The sequence below is a fragment of the Ixodes scapularis genome, unplaced genomic scaffold (genome assembly GCF_016920785.2).
Source record: "Ixodes scapularis isolate PalLabHiFi unplaced genomic scaffold, ASM1692078v2 PGA_scaffold8__174_contigs__length_109621045, whole genome shotgun sequence".
Taxonomy (NCBI): Eukaryota; Metazoa; Arthropoda; class Arachnida; order Ixodida; family Ixodidae; genus Ixodes; species Ixodes scapularis.
The window spans coordinates 28,660,016-28,681,915 of record NW_024609883.1 but is presented as its reverse complement, the minus strand read 5'-3'; the positions used below and the strand labels follow the sequence as shown (position 1 = coordinate 28,681,915).

General features: G+C 46.4%; 1 protein-coding gene and 1 pseudogene across 1 annotated transcript in view; both read right to left on the bottom strand.

Annotated features, from left to right (window-relative positions):
* LOC8037504 (cytosolic 10-formyltetrahydrofolate dehydrogenase) overlaps nt 1-21,900 on the bottom strand; it is a 241,410-nt gene that overhangs the window by 205,957 nt on the left and 13,553 nt on the right. Inside the window, exons 2-3 of the mRNA XM_042286777.1 lie at nt 15,699-15,968; nt 12,174-12,383 (exon numbers count right to left, since the gene is read on the bottom strand). The gene's annotated coding sequence lies outside the window, so the exon portion shown is untranslated. The remainder of the gene's footprint in view (nt 1-12,173; nt 12,384-15,698; nt 15,969-21,900) is intronic.
* LOC120848462 lies at nt 19,024-21,262 on the bottom strand (annotated as a pseudogene).

Here is a 21,900-nt window from a genome sequence, read left to right as displayed (position 1 = left end):
GGTCCTGTATGTCCACTGAGAAGGCCTTGAGATGCCAATCATTAGAGTTTGTTAGAAACTTTATCACTTCGCTAGAGTCTTTTAGCATAGAAGGATCCTCAACCGGCAAGAGATTTAATTTCTCCTGCAAAAATATGGCAACAGACTTCTGCCACGACCCTTTGTCAGATACAATCACCCTTAATGGGCAATCTACTTTATGAGTTTTTGCGCTGAAAAACAGCTCTAAGCTAAGGTGCCTACTGCATTCAATAGAGGAGCACAATTGTTTTAGCTCTAGCTCACTAAATAATTTTTTTGCTTCACTTTTGACCTTGGTTAATGAGATACTAGTGTTACGCTGAAAACCCGAGTCAATGGCTAACACGGCCTTGGTTCCAAAAACGTTCCGTGGCATGATCACAAATCCACCCTCTTTGTCTGCTGGTACCAAAGATAGAGATTGACGCACCAAATATGATTCAATCTTCTTAACTGGTAGCATAGTTTTTTGAGGGGTGTGCCGATATAACAAATCTACTTCCTCAGAAGTGCATCGAGCCATCTCTGCTTCAGGAGCCCATCTCGACACTTGCCTCACAAATGAGAGTAGCTCAGGCGCAGTTGTCTTGGGCTCCATGGCAAACTTGGGGCCAAGGCTGAGCACCTTATAAACCTCTTCAGGTAACGACAGATGCCTTATGATGTGGACTGGGTTATTTGGAACTGAAGTCTTTCTTGGTGTTATGCTGCGCAGCTGCACCAAGGTGAGTTGCCATAGGAAGTCAGTATGTCTTTTTGTAGTCTCTGCAAACTCTCGACATCTCCTTCCAACGGATTGACTGACGTTATCGCATAGCTGGGCATAAAGACACTCCACGGCACAGACGAGCCTGGCGATGCCACTCGGGTCGCAAAATCTTACAGACTCTCTTCCCATGCCCAGCTGAGGGAGTGAAACCACCAAACAAGGCAATGACTTCTGGGGGGAGCAGGTTAACACGAATGCAGTAACCAAATGACCTTGCTTGACATACTGTGACAGCGATGAGGCTGACGATGAAGCAGAGATTCAGCGGTGAAGAAGTGAAAGGGCCCGATGTACTAGAAATGTAACTTGATAGGATGGAAGCTTGGGCCAGTTGGTGAACCATACTTGTTTAACCCTTTCACTACCATGGACGACCTGAGTTCGTCCACACTGTTTGTACCCCTCCCCCCGAAGACGAGCTGGGCTCGTCCACATTGATTTGGGCTCCAATACACTACCATGGACGAACTGGGCCAGTCCACGTGTTTCTAGTGAGCTTTGCCGTGGATAGATGGTGCTTTGCGGAAAATAAAAACCTGGCAAATTTCTGAATTTGGCAGAAAATTGTTCCAACGCAGGCAACAGGGGATTTAAAAATGGCGACGTCAATTTCTGGTCGCTGCGTTCGTAGTGACGATCTTGCCTCGAAATTGGGGTGAAAACGAAGATATTGTGACGTCTCTTCAGATTCAGAAGACGAGGAAATGAATCTTTCATCGAACAGCGAGAGGAATGCAACTGAGTTATTGGATTTGAGCTCAGACAACTCCGATTTCGATGAGGACATCCTGTCGGCATGGACTATAATTAGGGCTCCGTGTTTTTGGATAAATCCGAAAAACTGAAAAACACCCGCCGGTAAAAGTTTTGGCAATTCGGATTTATCCGATAAACTCTGAACTGTGATGTGCCCATGCCAACCCCCCCCCCCCCCTCCACAACAACAAAAAAAAAAAAAAAAAAAAAAGTTTTTTTTTTTTTTACATTTTTGGCAGCACAGGCTCAATGGTCCAGGGAAAATGACACCATAATTATCCTTCAAGCCTCGCACCGTTGTCAAAAGGGGGTCTTACGACTTGTCTCATCTAGAGTTCCTGTATATAGCTACCTACGGTAGCAGAGTTGCACATTCAGCCTCGGCGGGTGGCCGTAGCGCTGGCTTTCCTGCACACCCTGGACGCTTTGCTCCTCACGTGACTAAATTTGGCGAATAGCGCCGCTGCGCGTGCCGCCGCGCATGGAAAACACGCGAGGAGGAGAAGGAGGGCGAATGCTGGGGAACATACGCCGGGGCGCAAGCAAAGGCGGCGGAGCGGCCGTAAAGGTGGCTTCCTTGCACGGCGCCGGATGCTTTGCTCCTCACGTGATGTATCTCGGCGAATAGCGGCGTGGGGAAAACAAATGCGCAACTCTGCTCCCCCTTCGGGGGAGCATATCGAGGAACTCTAGTCTTGTCAAAGTTGGTTCAGGGAAAGAGGTCACCGTACTATCCGTGTCACGACCAAAGCCTCTCTTTTGGTTTCAGTGATGTGATTGGCCTAAGCCGTTTTGGAGCACGTTCTGGAGCAGCCAAAACAGAGTTTTGGAGCAGGAAAACTGGATTTTGGAGCAGCTAAAACAGTGGTTCGGAGCAGCGAAAGTGGCTTTTGCAGCAGATATTCTTAGAAGGAAAAAAAAAGATATTCATTTCAAGTGGTGGACAAACGAAGGACAAATTGCTCGCTGCAATCAACCAATTATTGTCAAGATAGACCACCTGGGAGTCTTTCAACATGTAACTGAAATGCCAATGACATGACACATTTTGCAATGCTTCAGTTAAATAATACAAATATATCGGACCAAACTGCACATATTAAAAATTATTTGAAAATGACCAGCTTAGTAGTAAATATCACATCATTAGGTTGACTAGTAATATAACAAATGGAAGCAGTCTCCAACTGATGAAACACGTAACTATTGCCGTGCAATGCGAAATTGTCGCGCGAGCGGAGATGGCTGTTCGATCGAAACCATGCCACTCCGCTCGGTCTCCAACTAATTCCCAAAATTGTATGCAAAATGTAACCGTCCAACAGACGACCAAAAAAAAACAACAAAAAAAAAAAAACAGTCCAGCTGCACGGGCCTGCCAGGCCGGCAGGCAAAGTACAAACTAAACACACACAAAAAAATAAAAAAACCTGCGCGCATTGATGCAAGACATTGCGAGCCAAGGTCAAAAAATTCTTGGGGCGCTTTGTGCAACGACTGAATTGGAGACAAATAAGCACGCTGTGCGGGTTCAGCATGCAGACATTGCCTTCTTTGCTTAAGCTCACTTCTCTTCACTAACTATCTTTCGCGGCTGATTTGTTTCACGTACCAGGGTACGTCTCTAAAGAAATACCGAGAGAAACTTAGGTAATCAATACCTCGACACAACAGTCTTTGAGCTGAAGGGATGTTTGTAGTAGCGTATTAAACAAGAACAAGATTATTGATGAATATGCGGCAGTCCTTACGTTTCAGTTAGAAAGTGCCATAACTGCAGTAACATGGGGGACGGCAACATCCGACGTCGCACGACCATGGTGACTGGCAGGCAGGGACCAAATATAGTTTGTCCACGGCCGTTGCTTTTAGGAGCGAGTGCTTCAGCCCATAAAGTAACCCCCGCCGCACAAAAACATGGTTTAGTTTCACAGCATGACGGCATGGCTGGTACCCAGCACGCTAGCGTCGGAGCGTCCGCACACGCCCACGTCTATCATTGAATTTTTTTTTTTTTTTTTCAAAAAGACGCGAGACAAGAGACGGCGGGAAAAACCATGCAAGACCGGATGAACGCTTGATGCAGGGTACTTTGTGTCGGACGGCTGCTTGCACCACCTAGCTCATGTGTGCTCAATTACGGTACTCAATTTAGCTTCGGTTTTCAAAGGCGACCAAAATTGATCCTTTGGGGCAGGCTTGGCGCAGATTACCCATATTTTGGCAAAATGTAGCAAGATGTAGCAGGGTTAGCCCCTTGGCGCAGTTTGGCGCAATTGGCGCAGCAATCACATCACTGCGGTTTCCAGTTTGGGCCATGGGATTTGGGATTTAGAGAAAGTATGTTTCTGGGGGTAACAGTGAAAGCTATGGACCATAGAGATTGTAAAAAATAGGGAAGAGGGGCAGTTGAAACCTCTCTATTACATCCACCTCGCGCGGCAGCAGGATAGATTGATGGGATGACTACGAGCTTCCTGGCGGCTATCTCCGGCAGTTTATTGATTTTAAGGTATCGACGTTTATCAAAGCCACACTTGTGTGCGACTTTTGCCGTGGGAGAAATTAGTATTGCCAATGACACCAACGCCAAATTCAACTGAAGAAATCTTAATTGATACAAGCGAGTTTTATTTTTTCTGGTACATGTTTGCATCCGGTTATTATTTATTATTTTTAATAGGAAACACTGCGAAATTAATCTCCAAATTTCGGAGAATTGGGGATTTATGAAAAATAAACTCTGACGAACACCGAATTTTCGGTAAAAAATAAACTCCGAAAAACACCCTCCGAATTTTTCCAAAAATAAACTCTGAAAACACGGAGCCCTAACTATAATCAATGTAGAAAATCCCCCTCCAGCCTTTCCACGTTTTGCGTTCACTTTGTGTGCAATGTGATGTGAACTGTTTGCAGTACTTCTGCGCCCGGCCTGAACGTCCATGTGCAACGTGATGTGAACTGTCTGTGGTATGCAGTGAAGCAGAATTTTAGTCATTTTTCTTTTGCAGTGTGTTCAAAGATTTCTCATATAATAAATATTTGGCATTTGCTTTTGGCCTTTGTATTGCATATTAAATTTATAGGGCACATAAAAAATTAAGTATTTTCAAATTGTTTCTTTCAAAAATTCTTGCGGTAGGCAAAGGGTTAAAACGATGCAAGTTGTGGTCATGGACAAGCAAAAAAATACACAATGCAAAAGAAACTTTCCCCAAGGGCGTGCGCGCCTCTTTACCCCCCCCCCCCTTCCAAGCATTTTCTCTCCCGCATCTCGACTTCTAGCTTCGTTTTATTTGTGACGTAATCGATTATGAGATTTAGAAGCTTCGTAAGCGACATTTCTATAATATTTAATAACGGCATTTGTAAAACACGTTTTTTAACGCAATTGCGAACACACTACGGCCCTTCTTTTAGAAATACCGAAGATCTGAGGCCGGTGTTGTGTTGCCTCCTGGCTTTTTATCCTCCCTCAAAAAACATGGCAGCGCTCGACAGATGTGGCACCAAGGATGATCGGTGAGTCGGGGAATCGGACGCTCACTTTTTTAGGTGCATGACAACCTCTCACACTTCGAAAAGGAAATCGTCAAACGATCAAAACAACTGGATTTGGTGTCTGTGTATTGTAGCTTTGGTTGTGACTCTGCCGGGGCAGCTTTTAACGCAGAACCGGCGCAACGTGGCCCCTCACATCACACACAAAAGTCCACCACTGCGCATTCACTTCAACCTCACACCGTTTCAAAGAATTTGAGGTTGCTGAAAGAGCCCTAAAAGAACTTCAAACGTGAAAGTGAAGCATTGGCTGCTCGCAGTGATATGTGGCGGCACACACAGAGGAGAGCGGCCAGCACACACAGCACTTCGGGTTGGGACGGTTCGGAGGCGTCAAAGAAACTCGAGTTGCAGGACAACTCAATTTTTGACATCACTGCACCTGGCACGGATTGCACTGGAACTTCAAATTCGGCTTTGGGAAATTGTTTTTTTACTTCACATATACTGGGTTCCAAAGTTCAAACTTTGAGGGTAGTGTCCAGGCATCTTTTTCCCTCGTTTCGGACGATATTAAAAAAAAATACAATTTTGACCTGTCAGTGCCCTTTTAAAGGAGCTGTGCAACAATTCTAACGTTGAAAAAATTTGCATCTCCTACTTTTGACATGGTTTATCTTGTCACAAAAGACAGAAAATGCATCTCCTTCCTTCGAAATGTTGAGATTCCGCCGCATAATCATGAGGCAAAAATTAGAATAGTTCCCGACCTGCAGCCGCGAGCGGCGACCATGAGAACCACACGGCATGATGTCAATGGGGGACTTGCAAACAGATAGGAAGTTGTGCACTCAATAAAAGGTAATTTTTCTGTCAATCTTGTTGTTCAAACATAAATATAAATGCATCAAAAACCTGGTATCATCGACAAAACTTTTATTATACGGAGTTTCAGTGGCGCCATCTATCCTAGGTCAACAAAACTGCCGGCTCTATCTGCTGCCGCGAACAGCCGCCAGAAGCCAGAGGGGGACGGGGATGGCCGGACCTGGACAAGCACGTTGGCACTTTCCTCCTCTCGCCATGTTGATCGCGCTGCGCAAGCACGTGGTCACGTGGTCGCGAGCAGCTGAGTTCTCGCTGCTTACTGATGACTCTAGAGAGAGCTTCACCGCGTGTCCCCCATTCCCGTCACAGCGCACATACTCGGAAGATGGTGAAGGAGTTGAGAAGTGCCGAAAACCTCAATCTTTGTCCATTTTTAAAATGAAAACTAGGACATGCGGGCAAACGCTACCATCGAGTGGTGTGATTTATGGTCAATGAGCCTTAACGCTAACAAATGTAAGTCTATGCGTGTATCTCGACAATCTTCTGACAATCCTAACTATTTCCTTGATCAGGTTTATATGGAGCCGGTGTTGTCTTATAAATACCTAGGCGTGCATATAACATCTGACCTTTCATGGAGGAATCATATTCAGCATGTTTCCTCTAACGCTAACCGCAAGTTAGGTTAGCGTAGTTAAACAAAATTTTTCATTAGCTCCAGTTGCACTGAAGTTGGCTCTTTATAAAACATTAATTCGTCCCAGGTTGGAATATGCAGCCTCTGTCTGGGATCCTGGACAAGTCACCCTCATCACTGCATTGGAAGTGATTCAAAACAGATCAGCTCGTTTCATCGTTTCTAACTACCCAGTGATGGAAGTGCCATTTGACCTTTTGGAGCAGGCTTTGTAGCAGGCAAAATGTTGTTTTGGAGCAGGCAGTGGCCCTTTTAGAGCAGGGTCCGGCATATGTTGGCATATTACTTGAAAATGAAATAATGCTGCATTGCTATATAAAGCCGATCTCTATTATTGGAGCACAGCGCCTGTCGCCTTTTTAAGACAGGATACATAAAATTCAACAAAATAAACGCAAAAAAAAAAAATTTATATAAAGTTTATTTGCTCGTCAGATAAAAAAAAGATACAATTAAATATTGCCGCGCGCGCAGCTGGCCAAGTAGGCAGCGCGCGCGTGGCCTAACGCTAACGGTTATCGTACCTGCCTCCCACGCAAAAAGCCAGGGCTCGATTCCTGGGGGCGATGCATCTTTTGTTATTCCTGCAAATTAGTTTTCTGCTAGATTCGAGAATCATGTTGCGTGTTCGAGGTCCGAATGTTCTACGCGTCGAAGATTCTACGCCGATTATTCCAGAAGCTCACGCATGTACATAAGGGCCGCCGCGTGGCGAACCGGACTCAGTCTCGCTCCAGCGCTCGATCTGCGGTTTCGCCGACATCGTCGTCCGCGATAGAGCACTGCACTGTCCCGGGCCAGTCCGAAAGCCCGAGCCCGGCCCGGCCCGCGGGCGGGGCTCAGGCCGGGTAGTACGTATTTTCTCGGGCCCGGGCCGGGCTCGGGCTTGAACAAAAAAGTTCTCGGGCCGAGCCGGCCCGGGCCGTGCCTGGGCAATCTTGTGCCGTAAATCATAAATTGTTGATAGCAAAAAGTTTGCTCCTTAATCTTTTAGGTTCATTGAATACAAAAAAAAAGCGAAGTGCAAATTCACTACAGCGTCGTTAAAAATAATAACTAAAAGACGTCTTGAAGCTAGAAAGCCTTCAAGCTTTTTCCGTGTGAGCGAGGGTTCAGTGTTATGAATTGTAAACAAAATAAAGTCCCAGTCATGTGCTTGTCAACCTGTCTGATTCATCGCTCTCAAAAATATCTAGTTCACTATTAGGAAGATTTAGAAAAACGTACGCAAGCGCTTTGGGTACCGTAAAAATAGCGTTGCGATGTAAGACCTATGGTGATGCTAATTTTAGCTTGCCCAAAGTGCTTGAGTACGTTATTCTAAGACTCCCTTATTGCACAGAGCGCGACACTCTATTAGCGCGAACAAGCGATCGTCGTGTGTTTATGTTTATCTCATAGAATCAAAACGCTGTTTTCAAAACTATTAGTGTCTTTAGAAGTGCTCATCTGGGCCACAGACCTAAGCGGTACACTTTGGTGCCTACTAACACCATTTCGAAGTAAAATTCGAAAAAAGAGCCAACGCCGTGTTCGCGGTATCAGCGTCGCGCAGTGTACATAGTCCGTTCCGCGCTTGCACGTTTTGGGAACCATCTTGAAAAAAACGTTGTAAGGGGTTAAGTAGAAATATATATTTAACTTAAGCTTGCCTGAAAGGGTTGTATATTTTAAGAACGCGTTGACATGTAAAGCTACTTCAGAACATATTCTTAAACAGAAAAGGTGCGCAGACCAGGCTTAGAACGATGGAGACTTTTTGCGAAGAGGTTGCAATGTGCAGGGCCTTCTAAAAGTAGGTTGAAACGGGACGCGTTCAAACGCAAAGGGTGTTTCGGAAACTGGTTCAGATAAGAAGGGCGTTTAGGGAATGGGTCGAAACAGGACAAATTCAAACGAGAAGGGCGTTTAGGGAACTGGTCGAAACGGGACGGGTTCATATGGGAAGGTTGTTTAAAGGGACCATGAAATGATTTTAAAATCGAATTTCATCCACCGCACGTCGTAAAAGGTGTGAAAAGGAACACAAAAACACAAGACTAGGGAGCCAAAAAAAATTATTTGCTATAGAACTTCTAAAAGAAAACTGGACTCTTTTGCGACTTCTTTCCTTCGAAAGCTCTGCCTTTTCACTACGATGCATACGCAGAATCGGTGCACGTCAGCCGAATCCACATCGCCTATTGGGTAAGAGCCTACCTCACCAGCACCGCGATCGTAAACAATAAATAGCCGGCAAATGTTTCCGAAAAGTTTTGTTAAATAATATTCAGATCCACATTTTGTAGCATAATTAGAGATGTGTGGCGAAAATTGCCAAATTTGATAATGCTGAGAGCCAAGCGCCATCTATCGTGTGGTAAACGAAGCAACTACTGCGCGTGCGCAGTAGGGCAGGGCCAAGTTCAGAACGGTTAGTTCCTTCGGTTTCCTTCCTCTCAAAACTCTGGCTGACTGAACGTTTATTTTTCTACGTGTTCATCTCGCGCGTGCCGACTTCAAGCAGCAAGAAAGAAATGTACTTAAAACAAACCACGACGAACAAGAACGCTGGATCCACAAACACCCGAGAAGAGCGACAACAGCCGCGAATCCCGCTCCGACGAAACTCTCAGAATATAGGCCTAGCAGGCACTCCGACTCGGCGCAGCGTTGCTTCGTCGCAAGACCGTCTGCCTACGACCGGCTGGCGTACTGAATGGAATATGCCCGCGCTACCCTTGTGGACCCTTCCGTATTATAGTTTGATCGCTGACCTCAATTTTAGGTTAAGAGGTGAGGTCAATCTCTTCCCCTTGTTTTCCGAGGCAGTGTTGACGAACACTCGTCGAAAAGGGACCCTCGTCGATCCTCTCCTTGTTTTGTGTGATATAGAGCTGAAATAAACGCTGTATGGATTACCTTCGTAGCACGGTATGTACACTTTGTTATTGGTATGCCATTTTTATTTTGACAGACTGCACGTCACTGTCGAGCTGTAACAGTTCGTGGGAGGTATACGTGCAATACCGGTCCAACCTTTCTTTGCCGAGTGTCGCGTCAGTATCGAGTTGCAATTGTAAAAGATCGGCCCCGAAGCGCTTACCAACAGCGCGAATACAGCACTTCATCAAACGCGCGCGTCCGCTCCGAGTGTGAACAGGTATTTACGTGGCTCTTGCTGACAGTTCAAACGTATCTTTTTTAACGTCGGCTCGCTCCTGCATCTCCGAGACCGCGAAAAACGCCGCGGCAAATTGTTCCCATCTGCACTTCCCAACAGGCATACCGGCGTATGGGACTAGTCCCATGCTGTCGCTGTAGCGCAACGTATCTCATTGAATTTCGTTCAGCTGCGATGCGGCGATGAGAGGCGCCGATTCAGAAAATACGTCGGTGACATCGGCGCAGTAAAACCCACCGGCGCACCCCAACTCGCTAACGTTCCCATCTCCTACTGCAGAGAGAACTTCCGGTTCCGGAAACATCGTACGTCACGGCTTGTTTTGCGGTCAAGAAAAAGTCGATATTTCATTTATTTTTTGTGTAGAAGTTAATAAACCGAGACGAAAACGGATGCCTGTTCGGCATTCAGTGAACATTGACGGTTTATTGTAAAAGTTATGTGGAAAAAGTAAAAAAGTCATTTCATGGTCCCTTTAAAGAATGGGTCGAAACAGGACGGGTTCAAATGGGGAGCTCGTTTCGGGAACGGGTCGAAATGGGACGGGCTCAAACGGGAATGGGTTGTTTCGGGCTACAGCCATCGGGCCGGGTCGGGCGGGGCCCAGAAATTAAAAATTCCGTCGGGCTCGGGCCGTGCCCGGGCCGTGTCTCTTCCGGGCCGGGTCGGGCCGGGCCTAGAAATCAAAAATTTTGTTGGGCTCGGGCCGGGCCCGGGCCGTGTCTCTACCGGGCCGGGTCGGGCCGGGCCTAGAAATTCCGGCCCGTGGAGTGCTCTAGCCCGCGACGCTCTCCTGCTTTCTTCTGTTTCCTTTTCCTTTTATTAATTTGGGCACAAGTTCACCCCCATTAAACATTTAGTTTACTTCAGTTTTCGTCGCCTCATCACTTGTCATCCGTGACAATATGTCACACTGAGTTCTGATGGTACAGGATATTAAGTTTTATCAGCATGCACTTCTTTTAAGGTATCTGCAGCAGCATCCAACGACCCTCACTGTTGTGGAATGTTTTAGTTCAGATTAGAGTTGTCTTTTGGGCAGCAGCTTCAAATATTGCGGTATCTGATATTCGCTTCAAAAATTCCGATTCATTTTCGATGTGCTGGCGAAGTCACGATCGCGTCACGGCAAGTTAATCCGTTGAGTGCTCTCCTTGGCATGCACCGACGCGCTGCAGAGAAGCGACACCCGCAAAGCAGACACCGCAGACCCGCGAGTCGCGCAGTGCTTTGTGCTCCGAAAAGGACGGTGAGGCTTTACCAGCACTACATCCAGAGTTTGGTGCAACTCATCTATACTTTGTTTCAGCTTCGGTGCGAGCGCAGCCGAAGCTACAAGCGCGCGCATGGAGCCCGTAACGGTGCCAACACTGCACGAGCCCACGCGCGAGTCAGGAATGCAAAAAGCACTGGGCTCGCGCTAGCTTTGACTTCGCTGGTAGCTAGCGCACGGGAACAGGGCGGGCCAACTTTGAAAACATTCACAAGCTCGACCTCTTTTTTTTTTAATAGGCTGCTCAGTGGGATGGTTCTTCGCTTTGCCTCTGCGGCTTTGGTCTCAGATGTTGCTAACGTTGTTCCTTTCAATGATGATGATGATAATGCGCCCTCGCAGTTTCGGTTTGCGTAACAGTTGCGGCGCGGAAAATACCGCGGTACCGCCACGCGCTCTGACAAGACTTCAATTTTTATTTTTTATTGCTACATCTCATCTCGGCGTAGGCATGGCGCAATTCTCCGGTAAAATGACGATTTGGCGCTACATGTAGCAGGATTGCGTCCTTGGCGCAATTGGCGCAGCACTTACATTACTGACTACCACAACACGGCTAGCGTGACCGCCATGAAAGCTTCACTATCATTTCCGCCTTTAGCCTTGCACCGAAGCATCTCCCGCCTTTCTTTATTACATGAGACTTATTTTCATAATTCTATCCTGCGCGACAAATTAATATCCCGTCCTTTTTACGTTTCTTCTCCCAACGATCACAATCACAAGATTGGTATTCCAATTTCTAACACAACAACATTTCATTCATCGTTCGTCCCTCGTACATCATGAGAATGAAACCACCTCCCCGGGACAATTGCCACCATCACGAACCCTCTGACCTTTTCAAAACTCCAATTACTAATCTATTATTTGTTGAGTGTGTTTAACCTATTTCTAGGCTTGTTTTTCTTTTCTGTATTTTTCTTTGCTCTCCCCCTCTGTAATGCCTTTGGCCTTGAGGGAAAATGAAATAAATAAATAAGTAAAAACTTGCAGATCTAAGGAGATTGACTGAAGCGGCAAGGATACTCAACAAGTGATGAGGAAGATATAAACTGCAAAAGGGTTGATAACTGGGCTAGTTCGTAGTTAGACATTTGAACGGTATTAGCGCACATACGTGTGCGCTAATACCGTTCAAATGAGGAAGATCTCTCACCTGGCGCAGGGCAGCACCCGCAGCGGCGTCGTAGTCACCCCCGGAGAGTGCCAAGTAGACGCTCGTGAAGAGGCAGGAGTTGTCGGCGGGCACGGAGCGTCGGAGTAGCACCCCTGGCTCGGACACTTGGGCGGGGGAGCGGGCGCCGCTCGAGGGGTTACGGGCCGCCGCTTGCGGGTTGCGGACGACGCCCTGTGGCGTGCGAGGCCGCTGCGGGGAGGGTAATGCCACAACGCGGAGATCAGTAAGAAATTGACTCGCATCATCAACTTGTTCTGCCAAAGATATAGCGAGATATATCCCTAAAAGGGCATGTTTTTTAACCCTTTGAGGCACTCAAAGGTTTAATAATGCCAACATGTTGGCTTTCCACAAGCAGCATCCTATTAAGACACACACCTAGGCACAATGTTGATTGTGATAATGTTTTGTCATTTCCTGACCAACTCTCATCATTTGTATAACTTGCTTGCTACAAATAATTAAAAAAAAAGTGCTTTTTCTGTTTTGTTAGAACTAATGTTTTTGTTGTCCATTTTGTACATACAGCATCCTTTTGAAATATAATATGCCCAGTGTGCTACTGAAAAAATGTTTGTTCAGCATTGGTTCAAGACCCTGGTAAAGTGTGCCCACACCCTCACTGAAGTTCTTTTGTTCAAGTGCTTTTTTTATGCCACTCCCATCCTACTCCTTGTAAGGAATAATAGTACCGTTAAATAATAACAATAAAAATAATAATAATCACTTGAAAATTACACAAGGATTGCATAACTAAATGAGTCAATCTTTGATTATAGTTGAGGGTTCATCATTGATATTAAAACATATTACTACCTTTTGTAATTATAATACATATAAATAATCATAAAAGTACAACATGGCACAAAGATGTCTTTTTACAAATAAGGCTCAAGTTAAATGAAATTCCGTTTACAACGGGGATTAAAAAAAATGGCTGACAAATGATTTACAGCAAGATACTTCAGCTGAGATAAAGTGTCTCTCCCATTTTGTTGAAATGGGAGAGACACTTTGAAATTGAACTATGACGTCATGAGTTTCTCCTCCCGGTGTTGGCTGAACGGCGTCCACGTGATCACCGTAACGCAGATGCGCTAGTTTGTGCTGCCCTGCGCACTTATCGGTCTGTTTCTCCACTCCCCTTGTCCTCTCCTCTCTCGTCTTCTCCCTTTCCCCCTCTCCCCCGGGTCATCACCGTTCACGCCATGTGAAGCGACCTGCCCACGTCGCGTGTCCTGTCCCTCGCCCCCCGAACGTCACAAGACCATGTGGTTCGACATGACCTGGCCATGACTCTGACGATGCGAGACCAATGTTGCTTGCAGCAACCGAAGTTTCGGTTTCGGTATCAGCTGATGCTTAAATTAGAATTACACAAATAATATTCCACATTTCCCAAATCCGAAGACGTAGAGCTGTTTAGTAGTGCTTTGTGAAATGGAATCACAAGTGAGCCTACATTTTTCGGAATTGAGCGGAGTTGCCCTTTAAGGGCCCTGGTTGGAACACATAATTGACAAACATTAACCACAAAAAGAACTCTTGCCCAACATTTACATTGTTAGACGCAATTTAGTGGAGAAGGTGGACATTGCAGCTCGCTCTAAGCCCTGCCTAGTGCTTATATCTCTCACTGGCTGGAGAGACGATTGCCACGGGGAATGTTGGTCGTAAACTTGTTTCTCCGTGCCGTAACAGTTTTTTGTTCAGCATACTTTTATAATTCAGAAACAAATTATCTAGGTATGGTCACTATTTTCCAAAATACCCCAAGACTGCCCTTTCTACTTTTTCAAGCGACAACAAACATGGCGGCCGGCATTTGCGGCGAGTAGCTCTACACACTGCTCAGCTCGTTGAGCTCGTCTATCCTTAAGAGTGCGAGTAGTTCCGACTTCGTCGAGATTACATCCATTGGGAGGCTACGGCGAGACTACATGTTTCCGCAGTACGACGTGATACTGATGGGGCAGCACGTGCATTCCGAGACTGCCTCGATCCCCTTGCTTTCTTTGACGAGTTTGTAGTTGCATCCTTTCACAAATCGCAACCAATGGGAGTCATTGATTATGCCTACTATCGTGGATCGACGGCTACGTCCTTGCCGACGCCATTTGCAAAACAGTTGCGGGCGGCATTACCATAAAATACTTTTTACGGTACTTCTTCCCCTTCAAACCCGATAATGCAACCTCAGGACCCTTCATACCCACATTCCCTAGCCCGCACTCACTAGCAAACTGGTCCAGGCCTATACAATCGTTTTTGTAAATAGACCAGGGATTTGAGGGCACGCAGGGAATTCGGGGTCTTTGTTGACGTTCCTCATTTGTCCCCAAAAGCCGTGACATTTCCAGGCCCTCCCCCAGCTTTACCAGCACGAGTGTAAGACGGGAGTCGCTTTCTCCTAGCCGCATTCATCTGCAAACAGGTCCTGGTCGAGAGACAGTTGAATATGCAGATATCTTAACAATATTAAAGGAGCATTCAAGCCGAACTGGACAGCGTCTATTTATGACTCAAACTCAATCTACGGGCTCTAACCATCCTAAAAAAAAGGCTTGAGGTACACCTAAGCACTTCTTACAAGCTGTGAATGCGAAAGCATGCGTGCCGTTCTTCTGCGCCCGTGTCTCGTTTGCGCCGTATTTATGTCGGCCGTGCGCATGCTCTCCCAGCTCTCCTCGCAGCTCTGACCTTGGAGTTCGACGCTTCGTGTTACAGGCACGATCACGGCACGGACACGCAGCGCCATGGGGCGGCGGTCATTGAAACTGACGCGTGCAGCGGCCAATGGGAGCCTAGTCGATGCGCGACAGCCAATGGGATTGAAGGCGAAATCCATCAGCTTTACTCCACTCCTTTGGGATCGGGGAAACTAGGCTCTTCGTGTGGTTTCATAGCTGGGAGTTGGCTTCACCTGGAGATAGGATTGAAAATGCCGTTTGGCACGCTTCAAACAGATGCAACGGCTCACTCAAAGAGACACTCAATGCTTCCACATTAAAACCTGAAATTACGCTCATGGGCCAGCCAATTTTCCCATTAAAAATTTCATCAAGATCATGACACGCCCATTTTTCTGCCCTTTGGAATGACACCAGGAGCCGTTGGATGGCATTTTCGAACAATAATTGCTGTATTACGTCTTCTACACCCAAAGACGAGACGTTTTTGTCAAAATAAAAAGCACAACGCGCATCATAGTAACATTCAGAATCTCTGCGTAGTTAACTATTTTCAATGGTCAAATTTTATAGTGGTGGTGGAAACAAAAGGATGAGCGTCTTTCCCACCGTTCATTTAGAACTGGTAATTAATACTGACTAAAGCCCAACAAACAATATATCATCAAAAACAAGCTTCCACAAAAAGCACTTGAGTGCCCCTTTAAGGATTAGAGAATTCAGGGACTTCCCTAAAACTCCCCATTTCCCCCAACAGTGAAGACCGAGGGCACTCCAAGGGCCTTTCCCCGCAAGAGCGCAAGGCGGGCGTCACCTGCTCCTCGACGATAAGGGTGTCCCCGGAGCGGACCGGGAAAGAACCCAGCTGGCGGAGCTCGTCGGAGCAGTCCAGAGGCCGGGGCGGGAAGTCGGCCAGCACGCGCAGGGCCGGGGGCGGGATGCCCGTCAGGCTGAACAGGCAGGCCTTGAGCTCTTCCACCGTGCTCTCTCCGGTCAGGGTGTCCAGACGGAAGTGACCCTGCTGGCTCTTCACCCGCAGCACCAGGGGCTTGGCCGCCATGCCGCCGCTCGCTCCCCGCCCGTCCTGAGGGCACCGGCCAGAGTTCGGCGGTCGCTCATTTGTCCCGAAATAGACCCTTTCAAAATTCAGTCTGGCCACTTTGACCACTATCGTCGTTTTTTAACTAGCACAGCTGGGGGTTGGGAGGGACAGAGAAAAACCGGGACTATCTCCCGTGTGGCTTCATCCCGAAGTTTCAATCCTAACTTCTAGCAAGTTTGGTGTTGGGGTAACGCTGAGCAGGCTTGACCAGAGGGAAATTGGCGACTCCCATGCCAGAGGAAAAAAGAGGTGGGTGATTTTTTTGTTTTTTCTTCGCCCAATTTCTTAAAGGTCACCCTGGAGATATCCCACGCTGCCTGATGATAGTTAAAAAAATAAAATGCAGAAAAGAAAATTGGTTTAAAAATGTGAAAAGAAAAAACTGTATTTCATATTAGTTTTTAGGCTACGTGGTGCAAGCTATCGCCCGTTATAAAAGGTACAGCCATTAACATCCACCCAACCTTGAGTGTATGGCATCTGTGCAAAACTAAAGGTGGCCTTCTTGAGGCTGATGAAGGAAGAAGTTGCGAGATATTAACAAGCGGAGGTTATCATAACAATATTAATAATAATAATAATAATCATTGAATTTATTTTCATCAAATTTGATAGCGGCGATCAAGAAAAAAGAAAGCTGCAAGCCTACAGTGCACAGCGATGAATGCAGAGCAGGAAATAAAAAAGGAAAACGACCGCCGAAAGTGTACTGTGATTGACAGCGGTAGCTTCTGCCTTAAGGAAAGGCATGTTGAAGGAGATTTTCCTTCAGCCAGTGTGCTGCACAATGTTTGCAATGGGTTCTTTGCTTTCAGTGGAATTGGTGTAGGAGATGTGTGTGAGGAGATGTTTGCTTAGGTGGAACAATTGTGCGAAGTGTCGCATGTGTTAAAGAAGGACACGAGATGTGCTTTTTCTTTTTGCCGCAACTGCAATGGAAGAAGCAAAAGTATGTACGTGAGCTCTTCTGCAGAGGCACGGGGAGCACACGAAAATGGAACCTTTGCGGCGGCAATGGGGAGGCTAGGGGGTGTGTCCGCACGTCATGACTACGTGGGTATTTCGCAACGGCAGCTGCCGGAGGGGTGGGGGCGGGGGAAGAAGGGAGAGTGTCACCGGAGGGTATGTGGATGTAGGGAGAATGATGGGGAAGTGAAGAGCGCTCTTCCCGTGATCACTTGGGTTTTTCGAAACAGCGGCAGCCTAGAGGGGGGAAGGGGGGGCGGTTAGTGAGAGAGAGCCTTGTCACAGTTGGCGTGCATATGTGAGGAATGACGGAGAAAGTGAAGCAGTGCGTGTGTTGCAGAGTAGGGTTTTGCATTCATACATGAGCATCTTTTGCCAGGAAGGAACACTAACAGTCACTGCTGTAAAAATATGAAAGACGTTTACAATTTTCTGTAATGCCAAAATAGAGTGCAGCTCTTGAAGAGGAGGAAGGGAGGGTACAGAGGGGAGGGTATGCTTCTCCTGCCCCCCCACTCCCATTTAGTGGAAAATTTTCGCAAATTTCTTGCTAAATGAAGCGAAAATTTCCCTGCTTAATTAAGCAGGGAAATATTTCCTTGCTAAATTTAGCAAAAAAGTATAGCGAAAATTTTCCCGCTAAATTTAGCGCAGAAACTGAATTGGTGTTGAGGTGACGTGGCATCAATTTCTTTGCTACATTAGGCGGAAAAGTTTCCACTAAATTTTTCTGCTAAATTTAGCATGACGTCACGTGATGTCACGAGTAAACAATTTTCCCGCTAAATTTGGCGTGAAATTTAGTGGGAAAATTTTCCAGACAAATTTAGCTGAAAAATTTTACCCTCGTGATGGCATGTGCGATGTCATTATGGGAAACATCCCATAATGCAACGCACGGTTATGCCGACGCCGCTCAACCCGGAACCTAAGAGCTGCGTTCTAAAAAACTGCAGTGTCTCCTTTGGCATGGATTGGCCAAGGAACTAAGTTTGCATTCTTGAAAGCGCCAGGTGGCACCGGATTGGAGTGGTGTGGTGGCACAATGTACAGTTTCCTCTTTGACCGTGAATAAAGAGTCGAAAGTTAGCGTACAGTGGTGTCCAGTTCTGCTCTTTAGTCCCTGTCTTCAAGCGCTAACATGCCTTCTCAAATTCAGCACCAACTCGCTTAAAGGGGAACCTGCAAAAATATTCTTCCGCCCGGCGGAAAGTCCTGCTCTCCCTCTTTTCTTTCTCCTTTTCCTCTTGTCTAACTGTATGGCGAGGCAGGGGGAAGGTCCCCTTTTGTATCGGCTTCTTCTGAGAGGATAAGCCTAAGGTAAGCAGGATTTTTGGCCCCTCGCAAAGCCTAGCCCTCCGGGAGAATGCATTCCGAAGCTGGAAGGCTTCGCCCTGGCAGTCACCCATTTGAGCTGTCAAAGTTGTTTGGCTGCAGCCTGTGGCAAAGTAAACGCTTAAAGGAAAGCTGCGATGCATCCCCACACCAATTGAACATACTTTTCATGCTTATTCTTGGTTTCTCAAATAAGAAGTGCAGAACGCATGTGCGGGATGTGGTGGTTTCAATACGTGAGCATGATTTACATGTTCACAAAACATCCAGCATTCTCAAAAAGCCAGCCTATCACCTCAAACCTTCCTGAAATGGGAAACGATAGAAAAAATGAATGTGTACCAGGCACTGGCACCTTAACGAATCTTTGTTTTCGTACAGTGCGCATAAATTATTGTGTGCCTAACTTGCAGGATATGATGGCCAACGAAATGTGGATGTAATTAACAGTGGTGGTCCACCCATTTTAGGTTTTGGAGCAATTTTTGGAGCAAGAAAAACCCAATGTTTGAGCAATTCGTATCACATAAACTCCCCTTTTGGAGCAGGGAAAAGCTCGTTTTGGAGCACCTTGGTATCAGGAAAACTAAACATTTTGGAGCAGCATGAACATCGAGCAGTTCTGTGCCATGTCTTCATTATTATATATATATTACGGCTGCTCTTGTCAATCTTACCTCACCCCCCATATACATATATATATATGTCTGTGTGTGTCACGGACATCTGAATTTCATATAGTAATTTACAAAGAAAAGAACTCACCATAAGAAAACCATTTTATTTATGACAGAACATTCTTGCAGCTAAAGCTTAACTATGTAACAAAATATCACAGATGAAAACTAAAACATTGCTTAATACGTCTTGCCTTTTGACTGTATGCTATATATCACAGGTGAAAAAAAATATTGACTCAATGCTTTTTGCATTTCTTTTTCAGTTCGTCCAGCTCGCAAAGAGTGCGTGACAAAGTAGCATTGGCTTCAGCTAACATAGTTTGGCCACCTTCTACTTTTTCCAAGCTTTGGCACTTCAGTCCTGCACCAATGGTCTCTTCCGCCCTCTTCAGCAACGCACGGCACGAGATCACCCTTTCCTCCAACTGCTTCTTTAAGCGCTTGTCATGCGAGTTGTCAGCATCAACTTGTGCGCTGTCAGGCTTTTTTCTCTTCATGTCGGCTTCTCTGCTTCCGATTCTTTCCTCATACCGGGCTCTTGCTCTTTTGACGCTTCGCAGAAGGTCTGGTGACAGGGGCACCTTTGTGGCATCTCCATCATACCTCTGCAGGTAGGTCTTCACTTGCCGCAATCCGTTGATGCTCGCAATGCGCAATGAGGCTCGGCCTTTAAGGAGATGCTTATTCTCACTGAAGCCTCGCTCACAGTCCGCGTTGCCATGAGGTAGAGAGAGGAGCGCTTTTACTAGCCTTGACAACAGTGGGTACTTCTGCTGACCAGCTGCGCACTTTTGTTGAAATACTGTAGCCCAACGAGTCCGTCCATCTTCCATCAACTGAAGGCTGTTAGCAGAGTCACATCTCAGCAGATGCCACTCATCGACCAGTGATGACACGTGGTCGCTCTCAAGCACTTAAGGCAGCTGGGAAGCAAGGTATCGCAAGGATCGGACTTCTGACTCCACGTCGCTGGGCTGCAATCCCAAGAGACTTGTGTGCTGAAGGACTTTATTGTCAAGAGTCAGCTTCTGCAGGAGGTCTCTCGAGCAAGCCAAGTAGAAGGCACGGGCCCCAAGAAGTAACCGCTTCTTTTCACCTGGATCCCATTTCAGCAATGCCTGCTCAGTGTCCATACCCACTTCTGGTTTGGTTTTCCACAGGGTAGAGTCCTGCACATCGAGTTTCTTCAGTTCCTCCGCACTCTTGTCCACATAGGCTGCACTCCTCAAACAACGGCTGAGGATTCGCTGGACTAGAGATAGCAACTCCGCGTGGAGTATGTGTAGCAGGGGCTCTTGGTTCTGAAACAGTGTCTGAAACCGAGAAAAATGCTCGGCACAGTTCTTCAAGAACAACACCTTGGCTGAAAGGTCTTTCTTTGAAAATGCTGCAGCAAGCTTGCTGTGAAGATTCTGAGTGCCCACTCGCTGCTTTGTCATGCTTGCCTTGTGAAAGTATTACCTCAGCGCTTCGAATTGTTCTAGGACACGACACAGTGAATCTTGAAGTGTGAGCCAGCGGCTGGATACATGACGCAGAAACAGATGAGAAGCAATTCCTAGAGCCTCCTGACATTCTCCGAGGGCTTCAGCACGAACAGCGCTTTTGAAGTAGTAGTAGACGTTTCGGACGACCTCCTCAACATCCGAGCCAAACGCATCGATACCTTTTGCAAAAGCATTGTGGACTTTGTGAAGGTTGCAGTTGTTGATGTCAACCAAACTTGATGGCATATCCTTTTGGAGCTTGTTCCTCACGCTTTTCATGACGTTAGGCCCGTCACTGAAAAAACAAACAAGCCCTCTCTTCGGTAGCTCAGTCAGCGCGTCTTCTACGCAGCCCACAATTACTTCCGCGGTGGCACGCCCGAGGTTGTACGATTGCACATGCTCAACGACAACCTATTGCTGGCTGTTAGAAAAGTACCTAACAAGCACATCCAGTTGCTGCGTTCTTTGCTCTCGCTTTGGGGTTTCGTCGATCATCACGGAGAAGAAAACATTTGGGTAACACAGCTCACTCACAACTCTGGACTTGACCCATCGTCACGATGCGTGATAACTTGGACCTGCTGCAGCTAAACTTCTTAGCAACCTCGCTGTCCGGGAACATACACTCGTACATTCCCGTAGCACTGTCTCCCCACGAGAAAGGGATAGACTTTGAAACAACGGACATAGCGAAAATTGATTCCGCTTTCCACACTTGGTCTTGGAGTGATCTGCCAGAAGCACCTTGTGAGAAATCCAATGCGGCTTGCACCAATTTGGGGGGCTGAAGGTTTCCGTCTTCATCTCTGTGCCCTTCGAACTAGGCAACACATAGCTGGGGAAAAAAAGCAAAAAGCGCAGATATGTCGTTGGCGCTACCAGTGTGGCGTAATGTATGTATATTGTTACATTATCAGAGCAGGCAGAGTAAGTTAGTAAATTTAGCACACACAAAAAAAAAGTTTTTCTTTATAGCTCATATTTGACATTTCTAAACAAGCGATTCAACAAAAAGTGCTGCTGTTGGTCACCAAATTACGTTGCATCAGTTTGTTCCTGTGCACTAAAATCTGCATGACCCTTGCATTTAAATTGCAATTTTATGTTCGGGCTAGCTGTGTCACGGAAAGTAAGAGACAAGTCAATTTCTAAAACATTTGAACAAAACCACCATTACGCAAATAGACATTTTGCGGGAACGCTCTTTCACTGCTTGTTTAGGGTTAGTATCTACGTCAAGTGATTTGACACTCTTTACAGAATTGCTTCTATAAAAATAACATTCCAGCTATCAAAAAAAAAAATTTTTTTGTAAGATAAATTTATTTATTTGCTCTGATCTTGTAGAGGTATGCGTACATTATGCGACAATGTTAGCGCGAACACGTCGGCACTTTTTGCTATTTTTCCGCAGCAATGTACTGTCTAGCACTAAGATCTACC